The sequence below is a fragment of the Chiloscyllium plagiosum genome, unplaced genomic scaffold (genome assembly GCF_037043375.1).
Source record: "Chiloscyllium plagiosum isolate Xiang-an unplaced genomic scaffold, Cpla_swu_hap1 HiC_scaffold_27, whole genome shotgun sequence".
In the NCBI taxonomy this organism is placed as follows: Eukaryota; Metazoa; Chordata; class Chondrichthyes; order Orectolobiformes; family Hemiscylliidae; genus Chiloscyllium; species Chiloscyllium plagiosum.
The window spans coordinates 74,139,622-74,152,546 of record NW_028270165.1 but is presented as its reverse complement, the minus strand read 5'-3'; the positions used below and the strand labels follow the sequence as shown (position 1 = coordinate 74,152,546).

The window sequence follows — 12,925 nt, the reverse complement described above, 5'->3', positions numbered from 1 at the left end:
TCTCTCTCCCACACACACACCAACCAATTTCTCTCACACAGACACTCACGCACCAACTAATTTCTCTCTCACACACACACACACCAATTTCTCTCTCACACACACACACACCAATTTCTCTCTCTCACACACACACACCAACCAATTTCTCTCTTACACACACACACACCAACTAATTTCTCTCTCTCACACACACCAACCAATTTCTCTCTCTCACACACACACACCAACCAATTTCTCTCTCACACATACACACACACCAACCAATTTCTCTCTCTCACACACACACACACACCAACCAATTTCTCTCTCACACACACACACACGAGCCAATTTCTCTCTGACACACACATGCCAACCAATTTCTCTCTCCCACACACACACACGAATTTCTCTCTCTCAGACAGACACACAACCAACCAATTTCTCTATTTCACGCACACGCACCAACTAATTTCTCTCTCACACACACTCACACACCAATTAGTTTCTCTCAAACACACACACACGCACTAGCCAATTTCTCTCTGACACACACACACCAACCAATTTCTCTCTCCCACACACACGCACCAACTTCTCTCTCACACACACACACAATCCAATCTCTCTCTCTCACACACACACACAATCCAATTTCTCCCTCTCACACACACACAATCCAATTTCTCCCTCTCACACATACACAATCCAATCTCTCTCTCACACACACACAATCCAATTTCTCCCTCTCACACACACAATCCAATTTCTCTCTCACACACACACACAATCCAATTTCTCTCTCACACACACACACAATCCAATTTCTCTCTCACACACACACACAATCCAATTTCTCTCTCACACACACACACACACAATCCAATTTCTGTCTCTCACACACACACACACAATCCAATTTCTCTCACACACACACACACACACAATCCAATTTCTCTCTCTTTCACACACACACACAATCCAATTTCTCTCTCACACACACACACACAAAATCCAATTTCTCTCTCTTTCACACACACACAATCCAATTTCTCTCTCACACACACACACAATCCAATTTCTCTCTCTCACACACACACACAATCCAATTTCTCTCTCACACACACACACACAATCCAATTTCTCTCTCACACACACACACAATCCAATTTCTCTCTCACACACACAATCCAATTTCTCTCTCACACACACACAATCCAATTTCTCTCTCACACACACACACACACAATCCAATTTCTCCCTCTCACACATACACAATCCAATTTCTCCCTCACACACACACACAATCCAATTTCTCCCTCACACACACACACAATCCAATTTCTCTCTCTCACACACACACACACAATCCAATTTCTCCCTCACACACACACACAATCCAATTTCTCCCTCACACACACACACAATCCAATTTCTCTCTCACACACACACACACACAATCCAATTTCTCCCTCTCACACACACACACAATCCAATTTCTCTCTCACACACACACACACACAATCCAATTTCTCCCTCTCACACATACACAATCCAATTTCTCCCTCACACACACACACAATCCAATTTCTCCCTCACACACACACACAATCCAATTTCTCTCTCTCACACACACACACACAATCCAATTTCTCCCTCACACACACACACAATCCAATTTCTCTCTCACACACACACACACACAATCCAATTTCTCCCTCTCACACACACACACAATCCAATTTCTCCCTCACACACACACACAATCCAATTTCTCTCTCTCACACACACACACACAATCCAATTTCTCCCTCACACACACACACAATCCAATTTCTCCCTCACACACACACACAATCCAATTTCTCTCTCTCACACACACACACACAATCCAATTTCTCCCTCACACACACACACAATCCAATTTCTCCCTCACACACACACACAATCCAATTTCTCTCTCACACACACACACACACAATCCAATTTCTCCCTCTCACACATACACAATCCAATCTCTCTCTCTCACACACACACAATCCAATTTCTCCCTCTCACACACACACAACCCAATTTCTCTCTCACACACACACACAATCCAATCTCTCTCTCTCACACACACACACACAATCCAATTTCTCTCCCTCACACACACACAATCCAATTTCTCTCTCTCACACACACACACAATCCAATTTCTCTCTCTCACACACACACAATCCAATTTCTCTCTCTCTCACACACACACACAATCCAATTTCTCCCTCTCACACACACACAATCCAATTTCTCTCTCTCACACACACGCAATCCAATTTCTCTCTCTCACACACACACAATCCAATTTCTCTCTCACACACACACACAATCCAATTTCTCTCTCTCACACACACACAATCCAATCTCTCTCTCTCACACACACACACAATCCAATTTCTCCCTCTCACACACACACACAATCCAATTTCTCCCTCTCACACACACACACAATCTAATTTCTCTCTCTCACACACACACAATCCAATTTCTCCCTCTCACACATACACAATCCAATCTCTCTCACACACACACACAATCCAATTTCTCTCTCTCTCACACACACACACAATCCAATTTCTCTCTCTTTCACACACACACACAATCCAATTTCTCTCTCACACACACACACACAATCCAATTTCTCTCTCACACACACACACCAACCAATTTCTCTCTCACACACACGCACCAACCAATTTCTCTCTCTCACATACACACACACACACACGCACCAACCAACCTCTCTCTCACACACACACACCAACCAATTTCTCTCTTTCACACACACACACCAACCAATTTCTCTCTCTCTCACACACACACACCAACCAATTTCTCTCTCTCACACACACACCAGCCAATTTCCCTCTCACACACACACACCAACCAATTTCTCTCTCGCACACACACGCGCCAACCAATTTCTCTCTCACACAGACACGCACCAACCAATTTCTCTTTCACACGCACAAGCGCCAACCAATTTTGTCTCTCACACAGACACACACACCAACCAATTTCTCTCTCACACAGACACACACACCAACCAATTTCTCTCTCACACAGACACACAAACCAATTTCTCTCTCACACACACACACATGCCAACCAATTTCTCTCTCACACACACAAACACCAACCAATTTCTCTCTCACACACACACGCACCAACCAATTTCTCTCTCTCACACATGCACACCAACCAATTTCTCTCTCACACACACACGCACCAACCAATTTCTCTCTCTCACACATGCACACCAGCCAATTTCACTCTGTCTCACACACACGCACCATTTTTTCTCTCTCACACACAGACACCAACCAATTTTTCTCTCACACACACACACACACACACACGAACCAATTTTCTCTCATACACACGCGCACGCAACCATTTCTCTCTCTCACACACGCGCACCAACCAATTTCTCTCTCACACGCGCACCAACCAATTTCTCTCTCACACACACACGCACCAACCAATTTCTCTCTCACACACACACACACCAACCAATTTCTCTCTCTCACACACACGCACCAACCAATTTCTCTCTCACACACACACGCACCAACCAATTTCTCTCTCTCACACATGCACACCAGCCAATTTCACTCTGTCTCACACACACGCACCATTTTTTCTCTCTCACACACAGACACCAACCAATTTTTCTCTCACACACACACACACACGAACCAATTTTCTCTCATACACACGCGCACGCACCCATTTCTCTCTCTCACACACGCGCACCAACCAATTTCTCTCTCACACGCGCACCAACCAATTTCTCTCTCACACACACACGCACCAACCAATTTCTCTCTCACACACACACGCACCAACCAATTTCTCTCTCTCACACACACGCACCAACCAATTTCTCTCTCACACACACGCACCAACCAATTTCTCTCTCACACACACGCACCAACCAATTTCTCTCTCTCACATACACACACCAACCAATTTGTCTCACACACACACCAACCAATTTCTCTCTCTCTCACACACACACCAACCAATTTGTCTCTCTCACATACACACGCACCAACCAATTTCTCTCTCACGCACACACACACACACAACCAATTTCTCTCTCACAGACACAAGCACCAACCAATCTCTCTCTCACACGCCACACGCACCAACCAATTTCTCTCTCACACACACGCACCAAACAATTTCTCTCTCGCACACACAAGCAACAACCATTTTCTCTCTCTCTCACACACACACCAACCAATTTCTCTCTCACACACACATCAACCAATTTCTCTCTTTCACGCACACGCACTGACCAATTTCTCTCTCTCACGCACACCAACCAATTTCCCTCTTAACAGACACGCACCAACCATTATCTCTCTTTCACGCACCCGCACCAACCATTATCTCTCTTTCACGCACACGCACCAACTAATTTCTCTCTCACACCCACACGCACCAAACAATTTCTCTCACACCCACACGCACCAACCAATTTCTCTCTCACACCCACAAGCACCAACCAATTTCTCTCACACACACACACACCAACCAACTTCTCTCTCTCACACACACACACCAACCAATTTCTCTCTCACACACACGCAGCAACCAATTTCTCTCTCTCCCACACACGCACCAACCAATTTCTCTTTCTCCCACAAACGCACCAATTTCTCTCTCTCACATACATACACACCAACTAATCTCTATCTCAACACACACACATCAATCAATTTCTCTCTCTCTCTCACACACACACAATCCAATTTCTCTCTCTCTCACACACACAATCCAATTTCTCTCTCACACACACACACAATCCAATTTCTCTCTCTCTCTTACACACACAAAATCCAATTTCTCTCTCACACACACACAATCCAATTTCTCTCTCACACACACACACAATCCAATTTCTCTCTCTCTCTTACACACACACAATCCAATTTCTCTCTCACACACACACCAACCAATCTCTCTTTCACACACACGCACCAACCAATTTCTCTCTCTCACACACACATCAACCAATTTCTCTCTTTCACGCACACGCACTAACCAATTTCTCTCTCTCACACACACAATCCAATTTCCCTCTCAACAGACACGCACCAACCAATTTCTCTCTCTCACGCACCCGCACCAACCAATTTCTCTCTCTCACACACACACCAACCAAGTTTTCTCTCTCACGCACACACCAACTAATTTCTCTCTCAACCCACACACACACAATCGAATTTCTCTCTCTCACACACAATCCAACTTCTCTCTCTCTCACACACGCACCAACCAATTTCTCTCACACACACACGCACCAATTTCTCTCTCTCACACACACGCACCAACCAATCTCTCTCACACACACACACCAACCAATTTCTCTCTCTCACACACACACACCAACCAATTTCTCTCTCACACACACACACACAACCAATTTCTCTCTCAAACACACGCACCAATTTCTCTCACACACACACACACGCACCAACCAATTTCTCTCTCACACACACACGCACCAACCAATTTCTCTCTCTCACACACACACACCAATTTCTCTCTCTCACACACACACACCAATTTCTCTCTCTCACACACACACACCAACCAATTTCTCTCTTACACACACACACACCAACCAATTTCTCTCTCTCACACACACCAACCAATTTCTCTCTCTCTCACACACACACACCAACCAATTTCTCTCTCACACATACACACACCAACCAATTTCTCTCTCTCACACACACACACACCAACCGATTTCTCTCTCACACACACACACGCACCAACCAATTTCTCTCTCCCACACACACGCACCAACCAATTTCTCTCTCCCACACACACGCACCAACCAATTTCTCTCTCCCACACACACGCACCTACCAATTTCTCACACACACACCAACTAATTTCTCTCACACACACGCGCACCAACCTATTTCCCTCTTTCACACACACCAACCAATTTCTCTCTCCCACACACACACCAACCAATTTCTCTCACACAGACACTCACGCACCAACCAATTTCTCTCTCCCATACACACACCAACCAATTTCTCGCTCTCACACACCCGCACCAACCAATTTCTCTCTTTCCCACGCACACGCACCAACCAATTTCTCTCTCACACACACACGCACCAACTAATTTCTCTCTCACACACACACACACCAATTTCTCTCTCACACACACACACACCAATTTCTCTCTCTCACACACACACACCAACCAATTTCTCTCTTACACACACACACACCAACTAATTTCTCTCTCTCACACACACCAACCAATTTCTCTCTCTCACACACACACACCAACCAATTTCTCTCTCACACATACACACACACCAACCAATTTCTCTCTCTCACACACACACACACACCAACCAATTTCTCTCTCACACACACACACACGAGCCAATTTCTCTCTGACACACACATGCCAACCAATTTCTCTCTCCCACACACACACGAATTTCTCTCTCTCAGACAGACACACAACCAACCAATTTCTCTATTTCACGCACACGCACCAACTAATTTCTCTCTCACACACACTCACACACCAATTAGTTTCTCTCAAACACACACACACGCACTAGCCAATTTCTCTCTGACACACACACACCAACCAATTTCTCTCTCCCACACACACGCACCAACTTCTCTCTCACACACACACACAATCCAATCTCTCTCTCTCACACACACACACAATCCAATTTCTCCCTCTCACACACACACAATCCAATTTCTCCCTCTCACACATACACAATCCAATCTCTCTCTCACACACACACAATCCAATTTCTCCCTCTCACACACACAATCCAATTTCTCTCTCACACACACACACAATCCAATTTCTCTCTCACACACACACACAATCCAATTTCTCTCTCACACACACACACAATCCAATTTCTCTCTCACACACACACACACACAATCCAATTTCTGTCTCTCACACACACACACACAATCCAATTTCTCTCACACACACACACACACACAATCCAATTTCTCTCTCTTTCACACACACACACAATCCAATTTCTCTCTCACACACACACACACAAAATCCAATTTCTCTCTCTTTCACACACACACAATCCAATTTCTCTCTCACACACACACAATCCAATTTCTCTCTCACACACACACACACACAATCCAATTTCTCCCTCTCACACATACACAATCCAATTTCTCCCTCACACACACACACAATCCAATTTCTCCCTCACACACACACACAATCCAATTTCTCTCTCTCACACACACACACACAATCCAATTTCTCCCTCACACACACACACAATCCAATTTCTCCCTCACACACACACACAATCCAATTTCTCTCTCACACACACACACACACAATCCAATTTCTCCCTCTCACACACACACAATCCAATTTCTCCCTCTCACACATACACAATCCAATCTCTCTCTCTCACACACACACAATCCAATTTCTCCCTCTCACACACACACAACCCAATTTCTCTCTCACACACACACACAATCCAATCTCTCTCTCTCACACACACACACACAATCCAATTTCTCTCCCTCACACACACACAATCCAATTTCTCTCTCTCACACACACACACAATCCAATTTCTCTCTCTCACACACACACAATCCAATTTCTCTCTCTCTCACACACACACACAATCCAATTTCTCCCTCTCACACACACACAATCCAATTTCTCTCTCTCACACACACGCAATCCAATTTCTCTCTCTCACACACACACAATCCAATTTCTCTCTCACACACACACACAATCCAATTTCTCTCTCTCACACACACACAATCCAATCTCTCTCTCTCACACACACACACAATCCAATTTCTCCCTCTCACACACACACACAATCCAATTTCTCCCTCTCACACACACACAATCCAATTTCTCCCTCTCACACATACACAATCCAATCTCCCTCACACACACACACAATCCAATTTCTCTCTCTCACACACACACAATCCAATCTCTCTCTCTCACACACACACACAATCCAATTTCTCTCTCTCTCACACACACACACAATCCAATTTCTCTCTCTTTCACACACACACACAATCCAATTTCTCTCTCACACACACACACAAAATCCAATTTCTCTCTCTTTCACACACATACACAATCCAATTTCTCTCTCACACACACACACAATCCAATTTCTCTCTCTCACACACACACACAATCCAATTTCTCTCTCTTTCACACACACACACAATCCAATTTCTCTCTCACACACACACAATCCAATTTCTCTCCCTCACACACACACACACAATCCAATTTCTCTCTCACACACACACAATCCAATTTCTCTCTCACACACACACACACACAATCCAATTTCTCTCTCTCACACACACACACAATCTAATTTCTCTCTCTCACACACACACAATCCAATTTCTCCCTCACACACACACACAATCCAATTTCTCCCTCACACACACACACAATCCAATTTCTCTCCCTCACACACACACAATCCAATTTCTCTCTCTCACACACACACAATCCAATTTCTCTCTCTCACACACACACACACAATCCAATTTCTCCCTCTCACACACACACAATCCAATTTCTCCCTCTTACACATACACAATCCAATTTCTCTCTCACACACACACACAATCCAATTTCTCCCTCTCACAAACACACAATCCAATTTCTCCCTCTCACACATACACAATCCAATCTCTCTCTCTCACACACACACAATCCAATTTCTCCCTCTCACACACACAATCCAATTTCTCCCTCTCACAAACACACAATCCAATTTCTCCCTCTCACACATACACAATCCAATCTCTCTCTCTCACACACACACAATCCAATTTCTCCCTCTCACACACACAATCCAATTTCTCCCTCTCACACACACACAACCCAATTTTTCTCTCACACACACACAATCCAATCTCTCTCTCTCACACACACACACAATCCAATTTCTCTCTCTCACACACACGCAATCCAATTTCTCTCTCACACACACAATCCAATTTCTCTCTCACACACACACAATCCAATTTCTCTCTCACACACACACACAATCCAATCTCTCTCTCACACACACACACACAATCCAATTTCTCCCTCTCACACACACACAATCCAATTTCTCCCTCTCACACATACACAATCCAATCTCTCTCTCACACACACACAATCCAATTTCTCCCTCTCACACACACAATCCAATTTCTCTCTCACACACACACACAATCCAATTTCTCTCTCGCACACACACAATCCAATTTCTCCCTCTCACACACACACAATCCAATTTCTCCCTCTCACACATACACAATCCAATCTCTCTCTCACACACACACAATCCAATTTCTCCCTCTCACACACACAATCCAATTTCTCTCTCACACACACACACAATCCAATTTCTCTCTCACACACACACACAATCCAATTTCTCTCTCTCACACACACACAATCCAATTTCTCTCTCTCACACACACACAATCCAATTTCTCTCTCACACACACACACACACAATCCAATTTCTCTCTCTCACACACACACACAATCCAATTTCTCTCTCGCACACACACACACACAATCCAATCTCTCTCTCACACACACTCAATCCAATTTCTCTCTCACACACACACACACACAATCCAATTTCTCTCTCACACACACACCACACAATCCAATTTCTCTCTCTCATACACACACACACAATCCAATTTCTCTCTCTCACACACACACACAATCCAATCTCTCTCTCACACACACTCAATCCAATCTCTCTCTCTCACACACACACACAATCCAATTTCTCTCTCACACACACACACACAATCCAATCTCTCTCTCTCTCACACACACACAATCCAATCTCTCTCTCTCTCTCACACACACACAATCCAATTTCTCTCTCACACACACACACAATCCAATTTCTCTCTCTCACACACACACACAATCCAATTTCTCTCTCACACACACACACACAATCCAATTTCTCTCTCACACACACACACACACAATCCAATCTCTCTCTCTCTCACACACACACAATCCAATCTCTCTCTCTCTCACACACACACAATCCAATTTCTCTCTCACACACACACACAATCCAATTTCTCTCTCTCACACACACACACAATCCAATTTCTCTCTCTCACACACACACACAATCCAATTTCTCTCTCTCACACACACACAATCCAATCTCTCTCACACACACACACACAATCCAATTTTTCTCTCACACACAAACACACAATCCAATTTCTCTCTCTCACACACACACACAATCCAATTTCTCTCTCACACACACACACACAATCCAATTTCTCTCTCTCACACACAATCCAATTTCTCTCTCACACACACAATCCAATTTCTCTCTCTCACACACAATCCAATTTCTCTCTCACACACACAATCCAATTTCTCTCTCTCACACACAATCCAATTTCTCTCTCTCACACACAATCCAATTTCTCTCTCTCTCACACACACACAATCCAATTTCTCTCTCACACACACACACAATGCAATGTCTTTCTCTGGTTAACACAAAGCAGTTTCCCATGTCTGTATGTCCGGATCAGTTCCCAGCCCTGACCATCCCACTCTGACCCACTGCCTCCACCCCTCTCTGTCTGTCTGTCTCTCTCTCTCTCCCAAAAAAGCAGTCGCCATCTTCAGCAGAGTTTAATCTGCTTTTTTTGTTGTTGCTTGTATCGGTGGTTTGATTCGGTGAAGGGGTGGGAGAGGCAAGAGTTTCCGATGGCCCCTTGCCAAAAGGCTGGAGCAAACCGACACCGCCACAGCGGTGGTCTCTCTGGCTCCTGGTTTACCTCTGTCTGAGTGCGGAGGAGATCTGAGCCCATGTTCACACGCTGCTCGGGCTATCCCACTTTTCCCTGGATTAAAGGCTCCGTCCGCCTCTCTCTTCAGTCTGTTTGGGTGCTGGTCCGATCTGCACAGACACGCTGTTCCCCTTCCCTCTCCCTTCCCGGATCTCCGAAGGAAACAGGCAGGGGATTGCGGCGGGTGTGTGTTCGTGTCTGGGAGAAAAAGGGTCAGGCTCAGAGGAAAGGTGTCCCCGGGGTGAGAGGTTTGTCCTGGAGAGGGCAGAATTAGCATACAGAGAGAGAGAGAGAGAGTGTGTGTGAGAGAGACACAGAGAGAGAGAGAGACACAAAGACACAGACACACAGCGAAAGACAGAGACACGTACATACACAGAGACAGACACAGAGAGAGAGAGACACAGACACACACACAGAGACACAAATACAGACACAGAGAGAGAGAGACACAGCGAGAGACACACAGACACACAGAGAGACACACACAGAGAGAGAGGGACACACAGAGACAGACACACAGACACAGAGAGATACATGAAAGAGACACACACAGACAGGAGACAGAGAGACACACACACACAGACAGACACAGACACAGAGAGAGACACAGACACACGGAGAGAAAGACAGAGACAGACACAGAGAGAGAGACACAGAGACACACACACAGAGACAGAGAACAAACACACAGACACAGAAGAAGAGACAGACACAGACACAGAGAGACGACACGGAAACACGGAGAGACAAGACAGAGAGAGACACAGAGACACACACACAGAGACAGAGACACACAACACAGACACAGACACAGAGAGAGACACAGACACAGAGAGACAGACACAGACACAGGAGAGAAAGACAGAGAGAGACACACACAGAGAGACAGACACAGAGACACACACACAGACAGAGAGAGACACACACACAAAGACAGACACAGAGAGAGAGACACAGACACACACACACACAAGAGACACACACACAGACAGACACAGAGAGAGAGACACAGACACACGGAGAGAAAGAAAGAGAGAGACATACACACACACACAGAGACAGACACAGAGAGAGAGACATACACAGACACAGAGAGAGAGACATACACAGACACAGAGAGACACACACACACAGAGACACACACAGAGATAGACACAGAGAGAGAGACAGACACAGAGAGAGACACACAGACACAGAGAGACACACAGACACAGAGAGAGAGACACAGGCACAGAGAGAGAGACACAGATACGGAGAGAAAGAGAGAGAGACACACACACACAGACAGACACAGAGAGAGAGAGACACACACAGAGACAAACACAGAGAGAGAGACACACACAGACACAGAGAGACACACAGACACAGAGAGAGACAGACAGAGAGAGAGAGACGCACAGAAACAGAGAGACACGCAGACACAGAGAGACAGACAGAGAGAGAGAGACACAGACACAGAGAGAGACACACATAGAAACAGAGAGAGAGAAACACGCGCGGACACAGAGACACACACAGTGAGAGATACAGAGTCACAGAGAGAGAGAGAGACGCAGTGAGAGATACAGAGACACACAGAGCAAGAGACAAAGAGAGACACACGCACAAACACAGAGAGAGAGAGAGAGAGACCCATACACAGAGCGAGAGACAGAGAGAGAGAGAGACACAGAGTGAGTGAGACAGAAAAAGACAGAGAGAGGGGGAGACAGAGACACACGTGCGCACACACACACACACAGGGGGATATATCTTTCCCGGCCTATTCTCTCAATGCCTTTATATTAAAGCAAACTTTTTGTGGGACAATGCTGTTCTCCCATTTGGGGAAATGGACTGAGCTGGAATTGGCTAATCCATGGGGAAAGGGGGTTTGGAGCCCGGAAACAATCCGCATGCAGCATCATTCAGGGGCCAGGGAGATTCAGGCTGCCCCTTCCCGCTCCCCTCCCCACCCCTTCTCTCCCTCCCCCTTCTCTCCCTCCCCCTCTCTCCCTCCCCCTTC

At 45.5% G+C, this 12,925-nt stretch overlaps 1 protein-coding gene across 1 annotated transcript in view; it reads right to left on the bottom strand.

Moving 5' to 3' along the window:
• The window catches only part of LOC122546568 (uncharacterized), a 59,509-nt gene extending 48,345 nt beyond the window's left edge, over positions 1-11,164 (bottom strand). Inside the window, exon 1 of the mRNA XM_087974888.1 lies at positions 10,906-11,164. The gene's annotated coding sequence lies outside the window, so the exon portion shown is untranslated. The remainder of the gene's footprint in view (positions 1-10,905) is intronic.
• Positions 11,165-12,925: the final 1,761 nt, after the last annotated feature.